The sequence below is a fragment of the Primulina tabacum genome, chromosome 1 (assembly GCF_025594145.1).
Source record: "Primulina tabacum isolate GXHZ01 chromosome 1, ASM2559414v2, whole genome shotgun sequence".
Taxonomy (NCBI): domain Eukaryota; kingdom Viridiplantae; phylum Streptophyta; class Magnoliopsida; order Lamiales; family Gesneriaceae; genus Primulina; species Primulina tabacum.
In genome coordinates, this window is record NC_134550.1 from 31,567,661 (window position 1) to 31,592,327 (window position 24,667).

Genomic DNA, 24,667 nt, shown 5'->3' on the forward strand with positions numbered 1-24,667 from the left:
CTAACCAAAGACTCTTATATTACTTTAAATTCCAAAAATTTAAATAGATCTTTTATTATCTCAATCTGATTCCAAGAACAAATAAATATAGATCATGTCATAGTAAGGTAATAATTTAGCACGAATACTTTAGCCTGTCATTCAGGCTAATCTTATGAAAAATAAAAATTAAAAACAGTAAATAAAAACAGAAAATAAAAACAGTAAGAACTTACAAAGTTGTTATCAGAACTGCAAACTTTTATTGATATACTTCAGAAAGGTTTTTACAAGAGAGAATAGAGGGGAGCAAACTCAACCGTGTCCTCCTAAGAACACAGAAATAACCTATATATAGATAGAAGAGCCGGACATCAAACCCCGGATTCCATCTTAAAATAAAAATTGTAAATGCTTTATTAACGCAAATAGTAACATGGTTACAAAATTCAAAAAGTCTACAGTGATATGCCACCCACTTTTTGTCACGATATGCTATGATAGGATGTGATATTCCACCAACTGCAGATTCCTCTTCTGATGACGATTTTAATCATCTTTATTATTATCTTTTAAAGAATTTTTCAGATTCTCAAAAATGTCATCTATCTGAGAAAATTGAGGAATATCATCCTCAGGGTCTTGAGCATCCTGCATCTTCATTAGATGAATAAATTGATTTTCACTAGATTCGGACGCCATAGATTTATCTGATTTTGAATCAGAACCTCCAATATTCTGGAAAAGATCTTTTTTCATTTCTTCAATATAGATCTCGATCATTTTTTCTTTTGAATATATTTCAGAATATTTCTGAGTAAGAATCTTGAAAGGACTCATAGAGGCTTTTTCCTTTTCTTGTTGATTGTGAAATTCTGTCTGATATAATAAAATCTTTTCCTCCATTTGATGAAGAGTTTCATAGCCATAAAGCTTTCCAGTTTCTGGATCATCACGTAATAATTTGTCCCAAAATTTTGTGGAACTAACTCGCCATATGCACGGGATTCCTTCATCTGTGTATCCAAATTCTGGTTGCCATTTCCAGATCCAGGGAATTCCAAATTCCATGAAAAATAGACATAAAGTCTTTCCATCGCTCCAATGTTCAGAAAATGATTTTTTAATACTTGGGAAAACATTTAACCAAGTATTCATGGGTTTTATAAAAACCTCTGGCAAAATCTTTGCAGATGGACCAAATATCTTCCACCAGATTAAAAACCAATTTGGAACTGGACGATGAAAAACATTTTCACAAATCTTTAGAAACCATGTATGTTTCCTATTTTCATTTTCATAAAACAGAGTTTTATTAAAACTTTCAGTATAATCCCAAAAATTGAATTTAAAACTCATTTTATGGCTTTCAGAATAAAATTTTTTTTCAACTAATGGAGATATACCTCATTCTTCAATAGATATTATCTTTTTGATAATGAACTTTGAGAAGTTATAACTTCCTTTCTGCTGAGTATTACTGAAAAAGTGAGTTATATCAACACTTTTTGTAGATAACAGAAGATTTTCATAAAATCCTCTCTGTTTGTAGGAACCATATACATATGATGTATTGGTTAAATATCTTACCATGATAGTCCATATAGTTTTTTCCCATTGGGTATCTTTTTCTTGTATAAGAAGAATCAATTCTCGATGTTTTGTCTCTGTATATAGAGCTGAATCATCATCATCTTCTTTGATTATATTAGCATATGTTGCTGAAGATTGAGAATCTGTATTACTTCTCTGTTTTTGTTTCAAAAATTCTTGAAACTCATTGTATAACTCATTATTTTGCTCAGTATTATTGGCTGATGAACTGGATAAGTTCTGGGCTATAAGCCTCTGTTTACCATGCTGTGCAATGATATTAGGGAGTTTTCCCCTACCACCTCGCCCTCTATAAGAGGACTCTCCTCTTCCTCGGGAATACATATCTGTAAATGAAAACATTAGGATAAATATTCTCGAGTTAAGAAATCTGGCAAGTGATTATCTTCACCTTTCTTATAAATGATTTCAAAATCAAAAGGAGCTAAATGAGCCTGCCATCTTGCAAACATTTGTTTAGAAACATCATGTTTAAAATCTTTATTAAACATAAATTTTGCAGATTTACAGTCAGTTTTTATAATAAAATTTTGTTTATATAAATCATCTTGAAATTTTAGAATACATCTGACAATAGCTAAGATTTCTTTTGCTACTGTGGAGTAATTTTTCTGCACATTATTCCATTTACCAGAATAAAATCTAATAAGATATTCTTGTTTAGTTTGAGGATCTTTCTGTTTTAGAATTCCTCCAAAACCTATATCTGAAGCATCAGTTTCAACAATTTTATCCTATTGGGGATTAGCAAGCATAAGACAAGGAAGATTTTTAACATTTTCCTTTATATTTTTAACAGCTATTGTATGTCTTTCAGACCAAGGTAAAGGATTTTTCCTTAACCTATCATATAAGATAGCAGAATATTTAGTAAGATCTTTAATAAAAGGAGAAATATAATTTAAACTTCCTAAAAATCTCTGTAACTGAGTTTTATCAGTTATAATGTCAGGAAATTTAGAACCAAATTCTATACTTCTTTGTATATGAATTATTTTTCCTTTCTCAATCATATGACCAAGAAATCTAATATTAGTTTGAAATAAAATCATTTTAGATTTTGAGATAAGAAGTCCATTTTGAATAACAATGTTTTTAAACATATCTAAATATTTAAAATGCGTTTCAATATCATTAGAAAATACTAAGATATCATCAATATAAACAATTATAAAATTGCTATAATTATAAAAAATATCATTCATAATTTGTTGAAATTCTGAAGGGCATTTTTAAGGCCAAATGGCATTACTGTCCATTCATAATGTCCTATTGGAACATTAAAAGCAGTTTTATATCTATCAGATTCCTTTACTTCAATTTGCCAAAATCCTGATTTTAAATCGAATTTTGAAAATATGATTGCATGTACAAGTCTATCTAATAAATCTTTTTTATTAGGAATAGGATGCCTAATCCATTTTAAAACCTTATTAAGAGGTTTATAATTTATGACTAATCTAGGAACTCCTTTTTCCTGTTCAAAATGTTTATTAACATAAAAAGCAGTACATGACCAAGAAGATTGTGAAGGTTTTATTAAACCTTTATCTAATAAAGAATGAATTTCATTATTACATAATTCTAAATATTCGGAATTCATTTGACAAGGACGAACCTTGGTTGGAATATTTTTTCATCAAAATTCTCTTCATATGGAAGAGAGATAATATAATTCTTTCTATTCCAAAAAGCATTAGGAAGATCATTACATATTTCTAATGAGAACTTATTATAAATAAGTTTAATTTTTTCCTGTAATTTAGAATTATTTAATTTATCATCTATAGTTAAAATATTAACTTCTTCTTTTAAAGAATTAATTTGAAAAGTTTTCCTATCAATCGTTTTTTGTAATTCATTTAAAATTCTATGAACAGGTTTAGTTATGAACTTAAAGGAAAAATGATTACCTTGAAAAGTTCCTATAATACCTGTTTCATCAACATAAGTTAAAGGATAAATTTGATAAATGAAAGGAAGACCAAGTATAAGTTGGCTAGAAATATCTTTTGCTAATAAAAAACTAGTTTGAATAAGTTTTTATCTTTGCAAATATAAACTTTTGGTAATTTATAATTTATTTCTAAAGGTTCTCCTCCTGCATGAGAGAGAGAATGAGTAGTTTTATGAAAATACTTAGTAGGAATTAATCCTTCCTGTATAACATTTAAATCTGCACCACTATCAATCATAACAATGAAATTCTTCTTATAAAACATCTGGATCAAGGAAAATAAATATCTTGAATATTATCAAAACTTTCAGAATTATTAACTGAATTATTATTATTAGTTTCAATAATTGAAATACGATAATTTAAACTATTATTATTATGTTGTAAAATTTTTACTTGTTCTTTAAGATTTTCTATTTCTTTGACTAAATTCCTGTATAGTAACTGGATTTTGTTTACTATATTTTTGTTGTAAAAGATTTTTAACTTCTTTCATAGAATAAACTTGTTCTTGTTTAACAAGAATGTTATTATTATTGCTAGTTGAAGCAGTATTCTTCATTTGATCAATAAATGTAGATTTTAATACTGTATTCTTAATCATTTTAAGGAATTCTAAAATATTATTGTTAGTTGACACAATAATATTTAAATCATTAAATTGAGACATGAGTTTATAAAAATTATCATATTTATCTTCTATATGATTTATACAAGATTTTCCTTGTATACAATTATTACATTCTTCCAATTCATCAGAAATTTCTGATCCACTATCTAGTATTTCTTCTGAAATATAAGATTCTGAAAAATTCTCAATTTCACTGTCAGAATTATTATTTGAATCCATTATTATTTTAAATAATGTTTCTTTTAGATTATCATCTATATCTAAACTATTAATTTTGTTTTTAGCCCAACATTGATTAGTATAATGTCCTGGCTTTTTTACATTTTCTACAAATTATTAATTTATTTTGGTATTTTTCTTCTTTCCGTAAATCACGGCTTTCTTTTCTTATCTTCTTTTTATCTCTTTGTCTATCAGACAAATGTCTTTTCTTTCTATAAAGTTTTTTTTCTTTTTTTTTAATTTTCTTCTTACCTTTATTAGGTAAGTCCATACCAAATTGATCACAAAATTTACCTAATTGTTTTTTCTAGAGTAAATTCTGTCTTTTAATTTGATTATTTAATTTTAATTCATTACAGAGAGCTAAACCCTCTTTTATACAAGTATTAATTAAATTTCCATAAGTATAATTATCATATGGAATATTAATCTCATCTTTTCTTAAGACTTTTCTAATTCTTTCAGCAAATAGAAAAGGTAAACCATCTATAAATTTAGCTTTCCAGAAACTATTAACTTGGGAGTTCTTATGTGATGAGCTACCGAAAAGAAGATGCACCTTCGTGATATGAGTAGTACATTTCAAATCTTTTAAGCCTTCTTCAACTGTACAGTTCATTACATTGAACATTCTCGGAATCCCTCTCATTCCCGTGTGGTTCGGTTCATTCATGTTCCCTCCACCTAGAAGCCTGCCAGGAGCCGCTCATTGTCCGTGCAACTGATGGCACCGGCGATCACCCCCCGCCCTCTTCGGCCCCGGGCCTCACATGCCCACCAGCTTCCGCTTGGTTCGTCCCCGAATCACACCGTACTAAGAGAGGTCGGCTCTGATACCAACTGTGAAGGCCCGAAAAATCCTTGCTTGAAAATTTGAGGAAAATTAAAATTTTCTTTTTAAATAATTAAAATGCCTCATTCATAATTAAACCAATAAACAAAGTTTGATATTCAAAATGGCAGCGGAAGAAAATGTTTGTTTGCGAAATAACAATTTAAGAATATCCAAAAACTGATAAAAATTGTTTGAGGAATAAAATAATAAATGCTGAACTGAGGTCCTCGGGTCCTACTACTGCCGACTCGAGCCTGCTCACTGGTCCCCGCCCTCGGCCCCGGCATCATCAGAACCTACAACAATCAAGTCTAGTGAGTCTAAAGACTCAACATGAATATATCGTAAATAACGAGTAAATACTATAGTAAAATTTCATGGAATAAAAATGTCGTGTCATGAGGCATATCGTAAAAGTGTCGTGTCATGATTAATTATAATACGTGCATAACTGAACTGAAAATATCATGGTAAAAATGTTTGCTCCTTGGAGCCCTGTACTGAAATAGCCTGTAATAATTTTCCTGGTGAGATTATGGTATACGCAAGTGGCCTCTGCACTGAAACTGACCGGTAACTGGCGACCGAGTAATAAAATTCTCCCATGACAGGTAACTGGCGACCGGATAAAATAGTAAACGTCTGATCAGACTGTAGCCACAGTATACTGTGTGAAACAAACTCAACTGACCGGTAACTGGCGACCGGATTTAGCAATAATCCCATGATAGTGAAATGGCCACAAGCAATATCGCATAATCTCAAAAATGAACATTTTATATATTTATGCACGTAATATAATTAAATGGCACAATTAAATATCATGTAATAATTTACTGCTTGGATTGGATCGCTCCCAAGCTTGCTGCAACCTAAATATGTCATGAAAAATATGCAATAGATTTATGGGACCAAACTATGCAATAACATTCTAAAATGTGACAATTATGCCTACCGACTTCGTATTTAATCATGACTCCGAACCAACCCGAACCAACACTGAACCGTCATGTAGTCATGATTAAAATACGCCTAAAATGATAAAATAATGCTCCTAAAATGGTGAGGGCCGAAATCTAGGTGAATGGAGGCCAAAACAAGAAACGCTCTTTCGAGAGTCAATTTGGCACATCGCACCGTAAATTCTCGTACGACCTCAAAAATGATCCGAATCACGAACGGTCAAAAACACAACCTTCCTAACTCGATGAGGCACTGTACAGTCCAAGGACATAGGCTAAAAGCCAACCAAGAACTCAAACGACGCCTCTGAACCGCGACATGCTTGCTGTCAATAAAATTACAGCAGCTGCGTCTCTCTTTTGTTGCGTCGTTTTCGAGACTACCGGCCATTGGGGCTTGAACCACCAACCAGAGACTCTTACCAACATCCCAAGGAATGATTTGAACCATGGCTAAGGCCCTAGGCCAGCCACAATTCGCCTCATTCCAGTAACCAACCGAAAGTTCCTACCCGAGAACAAATTCTGCACGTCGGGCTCTTGTTCTTGTTTTTGCTGTCACGGATCGCTCCGGTGGTCATTTGATTGACCATGACACGATCTAGACATCCAGTGGTAGGGTATGAACCGTGGCTAAGGGACATAGGCCAACCAAAATCCACACCCATACAAAAAACTCGAACACACACATGCTGTCAAAAACCGAAGGGGCCGAGAGGGGAGGGGCTGTTCTTGCATTTGATTTAAAACCGATGCACCATGGACCAAGCCACCAAAAGGGCGACTTAGTCACGTCTTAGGCATGCTAGGGAAGTGATCTAACCATGGCTATAGGCCCCTGGGGCAGCCATGATCAGATCCATGCCTTTTTGACAGCACAACAGCAAAATAGCAACTCAAATGGCGTGAAGGGGGTGAGCTGCTGTCAAAGCTGAATTCCAGCGAGTATGGTGTTGAACAAACGGACCAATATGGTCTTAATACATCCTAGTACATGCCTAGGAACAGCCTTGAGAGCCTGGAGTCGAACCATAACCTGTAGCAACTGAAACAAGAGAAAACCGTGAAGAGCATCATGAAAGTCGAAAAATTCTGCACATGCATTTCGAAAATGCTTGATGTAAATTTCGGTTTTCTTGTATAAAAATCATGTAAAAGTGATGTTTAAAATAATAGTAGGACTTGATTGAGGTTTGAAAGAAATCTAGACATGCCTTGGTTTTCGTTTGAATGAAAAACGAAAGAATACGACGACTCGGCGCGGAGAAGTGGAGCGCTCTTGCTAGCTTGTTCTTCACTCGATTATTCTCTCTGGTTTCCTACTGAAATCCCATGGTTTTCTACTCTGAAATGGCTCTGATTTTCATTCATGGGTGAGGGGAGGTGATGGTTAGGAGAGTGAGGGAGATCCACTAATAAAGGAATTCAAATGGTATGACCAAGTCTCCTCTCTTTTTGAAATTTGAATTGGTTGATATCAAATGGCTTCTTGGATGGATCTAGAATGAGTGGCCGATTCTCTCATGCAAATCTAGACTAGGATAAAGCTTAATAATTAATTAATTAAGGTTGATTAATAATTAAAAGGTTAGCATGCTAAAATAACAAAGAATGGGTCAAAGGGTGAGTTGGCATATCAATGCTTAATCAATTAAGGGTGGCCGAATTTACACAATAAAAATGAAGGGGAAATATTGTTTAGTTGATAAATTTTAATACCTTAAGAGCCTTACCTATCCCTTAATTAATTTAATGAACTAACCCCTTAATTGAGGAACTTAAATAAATTTATTTTCTACTCACCTCAAGTAATTAAATTAAATCCTCAAACCTCCTTTTTAACTTAAATGAACTTATTTGCTAGCTAAAATAAATTATGGAAATATTTTCTGAATCTTAAATTTTATCTCTAAACTCCAACTCCAGTCCGGCCTCACTGAAATAACTGAAAGAATAACATTTAAACTACTGAAATAAAATAATTAACTTTACAAAAAGGCACTTTAAGTATTCATGCAATAAAATCAATTTACTTTAAAATACTAGAATTATGCATGGCTCTGTAAAGGCCTAAAATCCTTACTTGGAAATTTGCGAAAAATTTAAAATTTTTCTTTTTAAATAATTAAAATTGCCTCCTTCATAAATGAACTTATAAATAAAGTTTGATGTTCAATGTGGCAGCGGAACAATTAACATTTTTGAAATAACAGTAAAAAGTTTTCCAACAATAATTAAAATGTTTGAGCCATCAATTAAAAATAAATGCTGAACTGAGGTCCTCGGGTCCTATTACTGCCGACTCGAGCCTGCTCACTGGTCCCCGCCCTCGGTCCCGGCATCATCAGAACCTACAACAATCAAGTCTAGTGAGTCTAAAGACTCAACATGCACATATCGTAAATAACGAGTAAATACTATAGTAAAATTTCATGGAATAAAAATGTCGTGTCATGAGGCATATCGTAAAAGTGTCGTGTCATGATTAGTTATAATACGTGCATAACTGAACTGAAAATATCATGGTAAAAATGTTTGCTCCTTGGAGTCCTGTACTGAAATAGCCTGTAATAATTTTCCTGGTGAGATTATGGTATACGCAAGTGGCCCCTGCACTGAAACTGACCGGTAACTGGCGACCGGATAATAGAATGCTCCAATGACCGGTAACTGGCGACCGGATAAAATAGTAAACGTCTGATCAGACTGTAGCCACAGTATACTGGGTGAAACAAACTCAACTGACCGGTAACTGGCGACCGAACCGGTAACTGGCGACCGAATTTAGCAATAATCCCATGATAGTGAAATGGCCACAAGCAATATCGCATAATCTCAAAAATGAGCATTTTATATATTTATGCACGTAATATAATTAAATGGCACAATTAAATATCATGTAATAATTTACTGCTTGGATTGGATCGCTCCCAGGCTCGATGCAACCTAAATATGTCACGAAAAATATGCAATAGATTTATGGGACCAAACTATGCAATAACATTCTAAAATGTGACAATTACGCCTACCGACTTCGTATTTAATCATGACTCCGAACCAACCCGAACCAACACTGAACCGTCATGTAGACATAATTAAAATACGCCTAAAATGATAAAATAATGCTCCTAAAATGGTGAGGGCCGAAATCTAGGTGAATGGAGGCCAAAACAAGAAACGCTCTTTCGAGAGTCAATTTGGCACATCGCACCGTAAATTCTCGTACGACCTCAAAAATGAACCGAATGACAAACGGTCAAAAAAATGACCTTCCTAACTCAATGAGGCACTGTCCAGTCCAAGGCCATAGGCTAAAAGATGACCGAGAACTCGAACGAGCCACTGAACCGTCACAGCAAGTTGCTGTCCAAAAATACAGCAGCTGTGCTTGGTTTGCTTGCGTCGTTTGCGAGGCTAATGGCCATTGGGGCTTGAACCACCGACCAGAACCTCTTACCAACGTCCCAAGGAATGATTCGAACCATGGCTAAGGGCTTTAAACCAGCCATAATTCGGAATATTCCAGCAACAATCGAAAAGATTCACCCGAGAGCACCTTTGCATGCGCGTGTGGTGTTTAGCTTTGCTTGCTGTCTCGTGTCGTTCCAGTGGCCATTTGATTGACCATGGCATGACCTAGACATCTAGGGGTATGGTATGAACCGTGGCTAAGGGCCATAGGCCAACCAAGATCCACACCAAACCACCCAAAACCGAAATACATCAAGAATTTTTCAGAAAATAAGAATGCAGAATTTTCGATTTTCATGATGCTCTTCACGGGTTCTCTTGTTTTGATGTTTCAGGTGGATGGCTCGACTCCACGCTCACTAGGCTACATCTAGACACATACTAGGGTGTGTCAAGACCATGTTGGTCCATACATTTTAGATTACTTAATAAAGTACGAATCTTTTCATTATCATCAGTGAATTTACCAGTAAAATGTTCAATCATAGTCATTATTAATGAATAAACTACATTTTCTGATTGAATATTATTCTCAATTTTTATTGAATTAATAATATCCTCTTTTTGGAATTGATTTAAATAATTATCCCACCACCCTTTAAGTTGGCCAGTAAATCCTGATATAATCATCTTAGCAATATTTTTATCAGTATTACCTGAAGTTTTACACACAGTACAATACATAAGCATTCTGTGAGCAGTATTATTGAAACGTCAACTAATTTTAAAAGCGCGGAAATATTTTTTTTTATAAAAGCTCGAATTTTCGAAATAACATTTAAAAATATCTTAAGTATTTGACAATAAAAATAGTGCGTAAACATAAACGAGTAAAAATTGTGAAGATCATCAGCGTACCAAAACCAGCGTATAAAAATGTTCATATCATCTCAAATCTCATAAAAACAAAATGCGGAAAACATGTAGTTCTCGATCGAACGTGAAATGCATCTAGAAACTCTAATACATGAACTTTTAAAATTTCATGAAATAATTACTAACATGCATGAATTATGCATAAAATGCATAAAAATACTAAACTCATAATTAATAAAATAAACATGCATTTAATGCTTTAAAACAATTTAATAAAATACTAAAGAAATTTAATAACTTTTATGCATGTGGTTCACGTGGACCTTCAATTTTTCAGGACGTTACAATCTACCCCCCTTAAATTGAATTTCGTCCCCGAAATTCGCTTATCCTTGATAATCAAAAATAAGTGTCGAGTTGTCCTTATGTCTCCTCGATCATCATAAAATTTTCCTACAAAAATTCTCGTTTGCGAATCGCAACTTAAAACAACTTATGGTGACTTAGTTCTATTCTACTAAGACCTCGAATTTGGTTTATCTCGCGATTCCTCATAATTGAGGTGGATGCCCAACCTTATCGCACTTTACTTTTCTTATACAATACCCATAATATTCATCAACCTATTATATTATCATTTATGTAGTTCAACTTAAGAAACTTTAGCACCAAAATTACTGATCGACTTCTATCATCGGTAATACATTTAATTTTTAAACCTTATCTCAACCCCATAATAGTATTTGCCTAAGATCCTTGAATCGAATCCTTATTTTGCGGCACCAACCTTACGTAACTTAACCATTTACAACATCCCCTATGTAAAATTGTTGCAAATCTTAAACCTCGAGTAACGTTAATCTGTAAAACCCAAATATACACTATCGATCTTCTACCTAATTAATAAAAACCCTTCTATCATCAATCACATGCTTAAACTATTTTCTTCCCAATTACCATTTAGTTGAGGCCTAAGACACTTGAACTTTCCTCATTGGAACGACTGTCTCATCCTCAATGTTTAATTGATACTAGCATATAAAACTTGATAAGTTATCCCATGGTAGTATTAGACTAACTCTAATAAATCAACTTCACTTATAACTCATAGAGTTCTAGAATCCTCATATCAATATTTTAGATTTCTTACTCGATAAAAATCATATTATTCGTTCATCGATAACCTATGTTAAACCCAACTAATTCCCTTATTGTTTTTATTTCACCCAAAATTTTCGTATAACCGCCTATCCCATAAACTTGTAATTCACTTACATAACCCAAATAGTCTTTAGATAACACAATTCCAATACACATATCTATTTAATCCCAAGTTTCTTAACGGCTTTCAAAAATTTCTTAAAACAAGTTGTCTACCTCAATTCTTATATGCGTCAATCAAGTAATCCACCCATCGATCATACCCAATTTTCTAGAAAAATTAAATTCCAACAAGGGTATAATTTTAACTCTTAAGATCATGATTAAAACTTACGCTACATCAAACCTTAAGCTCCCAAAAATAAATTAACTTACTGTCGAATCTTAGAACTTAATTGCTCAACTTTATAATCTTAAATTGTTATCACTCTAAATTCTTAACTTGCCACAGCATTAACTCTCTAGCGCTTAACCTTTCAAACCCAACGTTGATTTATCCTACAATGTCCTTGCTTATCATTTCTTATAACATTATAACTCAAATGTCTAAAGGTTCTAAATATCCTTCAAGCCTAAATCACTGGCAATTCCTATCATTTAAACCATTAATATCTCTCTTATTGCTAAATTAGTCTCCAAATTCCTTAGAATTGCAACATTAATTTTTAATTTCCTCAAAAATTATCCAATTTATCCTTAATTCCAAAAATTCCACAATCAGCCACAAGTTCTTGGCATTCCTAATTCCATTTCATAGGTTTCCCGTATCATAAATAGCCTTAAGTTTATTAAACCCAAAATTAATTCTAATAACTAGTCTTACATTTTCATGAATATTTAAAATCCCAAGTCTTCCTTAGAAATTCGAATTTAATCCTCAAAAATTTTGAGATTTGCAATTTGGCCCTTATTGTTCTCGAAAATTACATTTTTGGCCCCACAACTCTTCGAAATTTGCATTTTTGTCCCCATAACATTATCGATTTTTGCCTCTTTAAAACTTAAAATTCTCAAAACTCAGAATTAAATCCCAAAATTCGGTAAATTCGAAAATAGTCCCTTAGAATTTTATTTTTGTACTTAGGTCCTGAAATTATTGGTTATTACAATTAGATCCTTAAAATTCTCAATTTGTGCAATTCCATCCTTAAACCCAATCAGGTAGAGCATGCATTCTAAATAAATTCTACGCTTTACACTTCCAAAAATCTTCGTAGTCTTCGAATCAATAATCCTTACATGTAATCCTCAAAAACTAATTCAACTAACAATCCCGAACCATCAGTATTTTCTTAGAAAATTTACAAGTCTCAAAAGCATTCATAATTTTTAAGTTTAATTTATGACCTACAAGTAGAACATCAGTACCACTAACCAAAAATTAATATTACCAAATCATTTCCAACTTCTCCTAACGCCTAATAGCAAAATTCTTATTCTTGTCTAATTCCACCACAAAGCCAGCATGCATGAAAATCATATAATTTCTCATTTCATGTCATAACGTGCACACAAATTTTTAAAACATTAAATCTCAAAACATAGCGACCGGTAAACATGTACTGTAAAACGTATATCATGTAACATGCAGGTGATAGCATTAAAACTTTCAAAACATTTAAACCATATAAACTTACAGACTTGAGGGTTGAAGACTGAGCGACAGAAGCGTGCGGTGGTACAACCCTATACAAGACCCTTGCTCTGATACCAACTGAAACGTCAACTAATTTTAAAAGCGCGGAAATATTTTTTTTATAAAAGCTCGAATTTTCGAAATAACATTTAAAAATATCTTAAGTATTTGACAATAAAAATAGTGCGTAAACATAAACGAGTAAAAATTGTGAAGATCATCAGCGTACCAAAACCAGCGTATAAAAATGTTCATATCATCTCAAATCTCATAAAAAAAAATGCGAAAAACATGTGGTCCTCGGGTCGTGTCACCCCACCAGGTCTGTCCACTCAGTGCTCAACACCTCCAGTCCTCTCAATAACAAGCTCATCTGCATCACACACGCCTAGTGAGTCTAAAGACTCAACACACCTGTACCGTTAATAACAAGTACATATACATAGCACACAGCAGTGAAAAATATCATACTCAACATATCTTTCATGAACTTAAAAGCATAACATAAACGTGTCGTATAAAATCATGTCGTGTCAAATCATGTCATCTCATATCATCATATACGTGTCAAGACAGCTCATCGTGTTATCATAAACTTAAAAATTTTCTTTTAACTGAATTCAGTTCATTAGTTATGACTTTCGTATCAGCTCTATCGTATCAGCTCTATCGATGGATCCATCTATAAAAACCGTGGTACCCGGCGGCGAGGGACATCAGCGACAGCATTACCCGCCCACTGAGCCCGGGCCTCAACTCATCATATCTCATGTCATCGTATACATATACATCGTCAGTCACAACCAATTCTCATCCTTCAAAAATATCATCATTTTCATTACTTAATAAAAACATGCATATGCGTAACTTTTCCTTTAAACCAATCATGCAACGTATTTATTATAATTGCGTAAAATCATAAAAATGATACATAAACATTTAAAATATCATATATTTGTGCTCAGGGCGCTGCCAAGAACAAAATCTCACCCCGGGTGCAAAATGACCATTTTGCCCCTGAAAACCCGAAAATTATCGTTTCACCCTTGGGCCTCTAAAATTGACTTGAATCTTACCAAACTCCTTAAAATGTCCAAAAACATTATTTAAAAGCATTCCTAGAAGAAAACTTTAGCCAAATTCACAACTTAAAGGATTCGTTTTAAAACTTGAACCGGAGTCCCGGTTTTAATCCGACTCAAAATTTAACTAAATCTATCCCCTTTTTTTTTTGCATACCTTAAATACACTAGACAACTCCTAATACTCTATTATCTTACCCAAAACTCTCGACTACCAATCCAGAAGAAACACCAAGCACTCGGTCACCCCTCTTTTAGTGCAATCAACAACCCCCACATGGCTCCCACCCTTGAAATATTCGGTCCACCTCTTATCACTTATTTCCAGCCTTTAAAATCTCACCCTTAAGACCATAAGAGACCTGCTAAACCAAGCTAAACCAAAGCGTGAGGCAGCTGTACAAATCCTGCGTAAAACCACAAAACAGCCAAAAGATCACACACGAGACTCCCCTTAGCGCTTGAGCTTGATCGAACCACTATGAGGACAGATCCAGCGGCTGTCAAGCCTCTCCAAGCCGTGTCTTCAGCCCACCAGGGCCTAGTACGTGGCTCGGTTCAGCCCTCGCGCCGCTGGTTCGACCTCTCCCTCGCTCACCACCCAAAAGCGAGAAAACCCTTCCATCCTACACCTCTCGGCCCCCTCCCAAACCTGTCCAAACCTTACGCCCTCTACACAACATCGGTTTGCCCTCCTGAACGCCCCCTTAACCTTCACAAAACAGCAACCCCTTGCACTAAAAGTCAGAAAACGTGAGTATCAAACTAAGGGTGGCATGATCACTTGAAAACCGAATGCATAAACGAAGCAACAACGGGTTTAAACATTTTTCGTATGCGAGCACACATGTAACAGCATATAATGGCGTGAATGATGCAGAAAGAATGATACAAAACGGGCTGATGGTTAAACTTGGACAAACAATCAAGGGACAAATGGCCGAAGGAGATGCTCTTGCTTGAAGGAAGAATTGATGCCACCGAAAACCTTGAAGCAGCACTTTCACGAGGGTGATTGTGAGTGGAGGAGGGTGGGCGGCTGATTACCTTAATTTTGGTTTAAGGGAAGCTTAGGAGGATAATTAGGTATTTAATAACAAGCTAATGGTCTTCAGCCGACTGTTCCCGTTGAAACCGTGGCATTATGGAAGGAGGGGAAACGTGAGGGACGTGGTGGGGGTTACTGGATGCCAACAATTTAATTCATAATAATTAGTTGGTTAATTCAATGGTTAATGGGTCTTAATATATACTAATTAAGGGCTTGAAAAGGGTTTTAAGTCCAACAAGCTTAAAAGTAAGTCTATTAAACCCAAACACACTCCCGAAAAACATTTCGTGTTGAAAAAATTTTGAAAATATTAGCCGAACACTTAAAAAGTCCCCGATTTGATAAAATTTGCGTACCGTAAAAATTAAAAATCATGTGGGTAAAAATACCAAAAATTACTCATTTTTTTTTGAAAAATACACTTAAAAATGCTTTAACTTAATTTATAAAAATAAATCGTGTAATTAAAATAATTTTCCTGAAAATTCTCCGATCTTCGCTTCTCGATCGAACGTGAAATGCATCTAGAAACTCTAATACATGAACTTTTAAAATTTCATGAAATAATTACTAACATACATGAATTATGCATAAAATGCATAAAAATAATTAAACTCATAATTAATAAAATAAACATGCATTTAATGCTTTAAAACAATTTAATAAAATACTAAAGAAATTTAATAACTTTTATGCATGTGGTTCACGTGGACCTTCAATTTTTCAGGACGTTACAATCTACCCCCCTTAAATTGAATTTCGTCCCCGAAATTCGCTTATCCTTGATAATCAAAAAGTTTAGACTCTTAATTCTAATATCCACACTTCCGCTGCGCTACTCTGATAAAATAAGTGTCGAGTTGTCCTTATGTCTCCTCGATCTTCATAAAATTTTCCTACCAAAATTCTCGTTTGCGAATCGCAACTTAAAACAACTTATGGTGACTTAGTTCTATTCTACTAAGACCTCGAATTTGGCTTATCTCGCGATTCCTCATAATTGAGGTGGATGCCCAAACCTTATTGCACTTTACTTTTCTTATACAATACCCATAATGTTCATCAACCTATTATATTATCATTTATGTAGTTCAACTTAAGAAACTTTAGCACCAAAATTACTGATCGACTTCTATCATCGGTAATACACTTAAATTTTAAACCTTATATCAACCCCATAATAGTATTTGCCTAAGATCTTTGAATCGAATCCTTATTTTGCGGCACAAACCTTACGTAACTTAACCATTTACAACATCCCCTATGTAAAATTGTTGCAAATCTTAAACCTCGAGTAACGTTAATCTATAAAACCCAAATATACACTATCGATCTTCTACCTAATTAATAAAAACCCTTCTATCATCAATCACATGCTTAAACTATTTTCTTCCCAATTACCATTTAGTTGAGGCCTAAGACACTTGAACTTTCCTCATTGGAACGACTGTCTCATCCTCAATGTTTAATTGATACTAGCATATAAAACATGATAAGTTATCCCATGGTAGTATTAGACTAACTCTAATAAATCAACTTCACTTATAACTCATAGAGTTCTAGAATCCTCATATCAATATTTTAGATTTCTTACTCGATAAAAATCGTATTATTCGTTCATCGATAACCTATGTTAAACCCAACTAATTCCCTTATTGTTTTTATTTCACCTAAAATTTCAGTATAACCGCCTATCCCATAAACTTGTAATTCACTTACATAACCCGAATAGTCTTTAGATAACACAATTCCAATATACATATCTACTTAATCCCAAGTTTCTTAACGGCTTTCAAAAATTTCTTAAAACAAGGTGTCTACCTCAATTCTTATATGCGTCAATCAAGTAATCCACCCATCGATCATACCCAATTTTCTAGGAAAATTAAATTCCAACAAGGGTATAATTTGAACTCTTAAGATCATGATTAAAACTTACGCTACATCAAACCTTAAGCTCCCAAAAATAAATTAACTTACTGTCGAATCTTAGAACTTAATTGCTCAACTTTATAATCTTAAATTGTTATCACTATAAATTCTTAACTTGCCACAGCATTAACTCTCTAGCGCTTAACCTTTCAAACCCAACGTTGATTTATCCTACAATGTCCTTGCTTATCATTCCTTATAACATTATAACTCAAATGTCTAAAGGTTCTAAATATCCTTCAATCCTAAATCACTGGCAATTCCTATCATTTAAACCATTAATATCTCTCTTATTGCTAAATTAGTCTCCAAATTCCTTAGAATTGCAACATTAATTTTTAATTTCCTAAAAAATTATCCAATTTATCCTTAATTCCAAAAATTCCACAATCAGCCACAAGTTCTTGGCATTCCTAATTCCATTTCATAGGTTTCCCGTATCATAAGGTTCAATAGCCTTAAGTTTATTAAACCCAAAATTAATTCTAATAACTAGTCTTACATTATCATAATATTTAAAATCCCAAGTCTTCCTTAGAAGTTCGAATTTAATCCTAAAAAATTTCGAGATTTGCAATTTGGCCCTTATTGTTCTCGAAAATTACATTTTTAGCCCTACAACTCTTCGAAATTTGCATTTTTGTCCCCATAACATTATCGATTTTTGCCTCTTTAAAACTTAAAATTCTCAAAACTCAGAATTAAATCCCAAAATTCGGTAAATTCGAAAATAGTCCCTTAGAATTTTATTTTTGTACTTAGGTCCTGAAATTATTGGTTATTACAATTAGATCCTTAAAATTCTCAATTTGTGCAATTCCATCTTTAAACCCAACCAGGTAGAGCATGCATCCTAAATAAATTCTACGCTTTACACTTCCAAAAATCTTCGTAGTCTTCGAATCAATAATCCTTACATGTAATCCTCAAAAACTAATTCAACTAACAATCCCGAACCATTAGTATTTTCTTAGAAAATTTACAAGTCTCAAAAGCATTCATAATTTTTAAGTTTAATTTATGACCTACAAGTAGAACATCAGTACCACTAACCAAAAATTAATATTACCAAATCATCTCCAACTTCTCCTAACGCCCAATAGCAAAATTCTTATTCTTGTCTAATTCTACCACAAAGCCAGCATGCATGAAAATCATATAATTTCTCATTTCATGTCATAACGTGCACAAAAATTTTTAAAACATTAAATCTCAAAACATAGCGACCGATAAACATGTACTGTAAAACGTATATCATGTAACATGCAGGTGATAGCATTAAAACTTTCAAAACATTTAAACCATATAAACTTACAGACTTGAGGCTTGAAGACTGAGCGACAGAAGCTGGCGGTGGTACAACCCTATACAAGACCCTTGCTCTAATACCAACTGAAACGTCAACTAATTTTAAAAGCGCGGAAATAGTTTTTTTTATAAAAGCTCGAATTTTCGAAATAACATTTAAAAATGTCTTAAGTATTTGACAATAAAAATAGTGCGTAAACATAAACGAGTAAAAATTGTGAAGATCATCAGCGTACCAAAACCAGCGTATAAAAATTTTCATATCATCTCAAATCTCATAAAAAAAAAATGCGGAAAACATGTGGTTCTCGGGTCGTGTTACCCCACCAGGTCTGTCCACTCAGTGCTCAGCACCTCCAGTCCTCTCAATAACAAGCTCATCTGCATCACACACGCCTAGTGAGTCTAAAGACTCAACACACCTATACCGTTAATAACAAGTACATATACACAGCACACAGCAGTGAAAAATATCATACTCAACATATCTTTCATGAACTTAAAAGCATAACATAAACATGTCGTATAAAATCATGTCGTGTCAAATCATGTCATCTCATATCATCATATACGTGTCAAGACAGCTCATCGTGTTATCATAAACTTAAACATTTTCTTTTAATTGAATTCAGTTCATTAGTTGTGACTTTCGTATCAGCTCTATCGTATCAGCTCAATCGATGGATCCATCTATAAAAACCGTGGTACCCGGCGGCGAGGGACATCAGCGACAGCATGACCCGCCCACTGAGCCCGGGCCTCCGCTCATCATATCTCATGTCATCATATACATATACATCGTCAGTCACAACCAATTCCCATCCTTCAAAAATATCATCATTTTCATCACTTAATAAAAACATGCATATGCGTAACTTTTCCTTTAAACCAATCATGCAACGTATTTATTATAATTGCGTAAAATCATAAAAATGATACATAAACATTTAAAATATCATATATTTGTGCTCAGGGCGCTGCCAAGAACAAAATCTCACCCCGGGTGCAAAATGATCATTTTGCCCCTGAAAACCCGAAAATTATCGTTTCACCCTTGGGCCTCTAAAATTGACTTGAATCTTACCAAACTCCTTAAAATGTCCCAAAACATTATTTAAAAGCATTCCTAGAAGAAAACTTTAGCCAAATTCACAACTTAAAGGATTCGTTTTAAAACTTGGACCGGAGTCCCGGTTTTAATCCGACTCAAAATTTAACTAAATCTATCCCCTTTTTTTTTGCATACCTTAAATACACTATACAACTCCTAATACTCTATTATCTTACCCAAAACTCTCGACTACCAATCCAGAAGAAACACCAAGCACTCGGTCACCCCTCTTTTAGTGCAATCAACAACCCCCACATGGCTCCCACCCTTGAAATATTCGGTCCACCTCTTATAACTTATTTCCAGCCTTTAAAATCTCACCCTTAAGACCATAAGAGACCTGCTAAACCAAGCTAAACCAAAGCGTGAGGCAGCTGTACAAATCCTGCGTAAAACCACAAAACAGCCAAAAGATCACACACGAGACTCCCCTTAGCGCTTGAGCTTGATCGAACCACTATGAGGACAGATCCAGCGGCTGTCAACCCTCTCCAAGCCGTGTCCTCAGCCCACCAGGGCCTAGTACGTGGCTCGGTTCAGCCCTCGCGCCGCTGGTTCGACCTCTCCCTCGCTCACCACCCAAAAGCGAGAAAACCCTTCCATCCTACACCTCTCGGCCCCCTCCCAAACCTGTCCAAACCTTACGCCCTCTACACAACATCGGTCTGCCCTCCTGAACGCCCCCTTAACCTTCACAAAACAGCAACCTCTTGCACTAAAAGTCAGAAAACGTGAGTATCAAACTAAGGGTAGCATGATCACTTGAAAACCGAATGCATAAACGAAGCAACAGCGGGTTTAAAACATTTTTCGTATGCGAGCACACATGTAACAGCATAAAATGGCGTGAATGATGCAGAAAGAATGATACAAAACGTGCCTGATGGTTAAACTTGGACAAACAATCAAGGGACAAATGACCGAAGGAGATGCTCTTGCTTGAAGGAAGAATTGATGCCACCGAAAACCTTGAAGCAGCACTTTCACGAGGGTGATTGTGAGTGGAGGAGGGTGGGCGGCTGATTACCTTAATTTTGGTTTAAGGGAAGCTTAGGAAGATAATTAGGTATTTAATAACAAGCTAATGGTCTTCAGCCGACTGTTCCCGTTGAAACCGTGGCATTATGGAAGGAGGGGAAACGTGAGGGACGTGGTGGGGGTTACTGGATGCCAACAATTTAATTCATAATAATTAGTTAGTTAATTCAATGGTTAATGGGTCTTAATATATACTAATTAAGGGCTTGAAAAGGGTTTTAAGTCCAACAAGCTTACAAGTAAGCTTATTAAATCCAAACACACTCCCGAAAAACATTTCGTGTTGAAAAGATTTTGAAATTATTAGCCGAACTCTTAAAAAGTCCCCGATTGGATAAAATTTGCGTAACGTAAAAATTAAAAATCATGTGGGTAAAAATACCCAAAAATTCTCATTTTTTTTTTGAAAAATACACTTAAAAATGCTTTAACTTAATTTATAAAAATAAATCGTGTAATTAAAATAATTTTCCTGAAAATTCTCCGGTTTTCGCTTCTCGATCGAACGTGAAATGCATCTAGAAACTCTAATACATGAACTTTTAAAATTTCATGAAATAATTACTAATTTAATGCTGTGACAATTTAATAATATACTAAAGAAATTTAATAACTTGTATGCATGTGGTTCACATGGACCTTCAATTTTTCAGGACGTTACAATTATAAATTTGCTTATCACTAAAACCATCTATATTCCATTCATAAATACTTTTCCCATTATAACTATTAGCAAATATATATTCTTTTTCTTCAATAAGAACATGCATGGGAGTAGGTCTATTATAATAATATTTGTTCTGGGTAGGTCTATCTGCCCATTTAATTTTATTAATTTCTTCTTCAGAATGATTTTCATCATTATCAAACTCTTCATTAAGAGTATTCAAATTAAGATTTTTAAATTTTTCTTCTAATAATTTTTCTATATCAGAAACATAAGATTTAAATTTAAAATCTTTTATATCTGGAGGGGATTGAATAGAAGAAGTAGCAATAGAAACAATATTAGTTTCTTCTTCTTTAGATTGTATATGAACATCTGGTTTTATTTGATTAATAGCCAGAATAATTTTATCAATACGATCCTTAAGAGAAACTATCTCTTCACTTATTATCGTAAGATACAAATTTGTATAATTCTGTTTTTCAATTATCTGATTAATATGTTTAACAGTTATTTGTAACATATCATTGTCAAATAATTTTGAAAAAGCAGTAAAATTTAAAATTTTATTATTCTTTTCTATAATAAAAGATTGTTGAGGAGGATAAACAGATTTTTGAATATGTCCAGAAGAAAGTTTATAATTTCTTTCAAGAATAAAAATATAATCTATGATAAAAGTTTTAAAAAACCAAGGAACAAAATGAATCAATTTATTCTGGTTTTCACAATATTTATAAAATTCCGCAACAATATAATCAAACTCATCTTCAGAAAAACTTTTAAAGTACCAATTTCTGAAAGATTCTCATTTGGGTAAATAGAATTCTGCATTGATCCTTGCTCTAGCAAGAGATCCTTTAGTAAAATCAATTTTAGATTTACTATCCATTAAATACTAAAATTCATTTCTGAAACTGTATCAGTTTCTCTAACTTTTTGAAAGTTATTTTTATGCACAATATTATTTTGATTAATGATTAATTCATCTACTGTATCTTATACAGGAGACTCAACATCTTCTCTTATCTGAGAAGTAGAAACTCTAGAAGTTTGAGGAATATCCACCAAATAATCTAATGGTGAAATAAAAGAATGACTAGATCTTGATCTAGTATAGATAGAAGATGGCAATAATCTTCTTTGTTCATTATTGAACTGTATTTGAACAGATCCTTCATTATTTTGAATAACTTGTTGTAAATCTCAATTTATTATAGGATTTCTAGGAACAGCTTGTTCAATTATCCAATTTTCTGGAAATTCAATTTCTTCCCATTTTATAGATCTACGGGTTGTAATATTAGATCTATTAAAATTAGTTTCTATTAGAATAGTTTCATTTAATTTTTTATCTATTCTCTTACACATAGGATTCGGTGTAAATAATGGTTTATAATAAATACGATAACAGATACATATAACTTCTGTGCCAGGAGTATAATTATAACCATGAGTTTTAACATTTAATGTTAAAGAATCTAATATATTAATATCAGACAAAGATAAAGATAAATTCGGATAAACATCAAAATATACTGGACCATGAGCCAGACTAGATTGAATTATTCCCATAAGGGATTGTTTCCAATTTAAATTTCTACCATCTCTTAAAGCTGCTATAAAGCTTTCTGGTAGTCCTTCTAATGTTAAAGGTCTAAAAGCTATTTGAATTAAACATATATGCATGAATTTGTAATTTTTCCTATAAAGTAAAATATCTTTATTGTTTAACAATCTAATAACCATTTCATTATTATGAAGTGGTACCGGTGATTCTGTAGTTTTAACTACCTGTTTAAAACCAATTTTTTCAAAGGTTCCTAACTTATAGATCATTTAGATTCTATCTTAGGAATAGTCCATTTATTCAATAAATCTAAATTCTTTGGTAAATCATATTCTTCATTTAAACTGTTTTGAACAGTTTCTTTAAAACTGAAAATATTCATTTGAATAAAAAGTGCTAAATTATTATCCAGACTATTTCCAAGGCTCTGATACCATCTGAGGCTTGGGATCAAAATGAGGAATATGATACATGGCATTGTTTTACCAAACTTTTCCTTAGTGGCTTTCGCACACATGGAGGTTATTGGTTTCCAGCCTATATACCATTTTCAACTCGTATTGAGCTAAGAAAAAGAAGAATTTAAATCTCAGAATAATAATGAATATAAGATTCATATTTGGAACTTTTACAAAACATAAAGGATTTATAAAATATATACCAAAGAAATTAAACAACAGAGGATTTTACTGAGATGCCGGACTTATTGTAGACTTGGTTTAATACTTGAAATTTAGTAGTTGAACCTTAGACTAGTTTGAATAATTGTTGTACATTATTGTACTTTTATACTGAGATGTATATTAGTTAAATTCCATTACGTTCCGCACTTACATTTTTAAAAAGAAAAATTTTTAGACCCTGTTTATCTTAATTGATAATTAAATCCCAAAGAAGATTAAGAAGATGATTAGCGTCCGGGTCCCCACAACAGGTGGTATCAGAGCGATAGATCCTTTAGACTGAGATAGAAGAGAATGAGCGGGGTAGATTGAGTTTTCTTTCCTTGCATGTGATTGCTAGCATGATATTTATTTTAATGTTGATTTACATTATGTATGCTATCATGATGCTATGATTTACTGCTTTGAAATACATGTTTACCTGATTATCTAATTTGAGTTGGTATTATGTATTATTGAGTATGAATCAGATCTGATTCATGATCAGCAGTAAGATGATCCGAGAAAGAATGGAACATGTTTGTAGTATTTGGGTTACTAATGATTTTGGTAATCAGATATACCTCTTAGAAGAATTCTAGAACGGGACAGTACTTCGGTTGAACAGATAGATATATCAGAAACTCCGATGGAAATACAGTTGAAGAAATTTCAATCGTTTCAACCGCCGATTTTGAGGGGTACTGAGATGTCTGAAGAGTGTCAGAATTGGTTAGGTGATATAGAACTGTTGTTTGATTTGCTTAAGTATTCAGATGAGCAGTGAATTAAATTGGTGCCCAACCAGTTACGAGAGGCTGTCAGAAGTTGGTGGATTACAATCAAAGGAATATTAGAACAACATGGTACTGTGATCACGTGGGAAGTCTTCAAAGCTGAATTCTATCGAAGATTTTTCTCAGTTTCGTACCGGGAGGATAAAAGAGTAGAGTTTGAGAATT

At 33.5% G+C, this 24,667-nt stretch overlaps 1 long non-coding RNA gene across 1 annotated transcript in view; it reads right to left on the reverse strand.

Annotated features, from left to right (window-relative positions):
• Positions 1-13,336: 13,336 nt before the first annotated feature.
• LOC142543684 (uncharacterized) overlaps positions 13,337-24,667 on the reverse strand; it is a 24,628-nt gene continuing 13,297 nt past the window's right edge. The window contains exons 2-3 of the long non-coding RNA XR_012819810.1: positions 19,170-19,212; positions 13,337-13,831 (exon numbers count right to left, since the gene is read on the reverse strand). This is a non-coding gene — a long non-coding RNA (uncharacterized LOC142543684). The remainder of the gene's footprint in view (positions 13,832-19,169; positions 19,213-24,667) is intronic.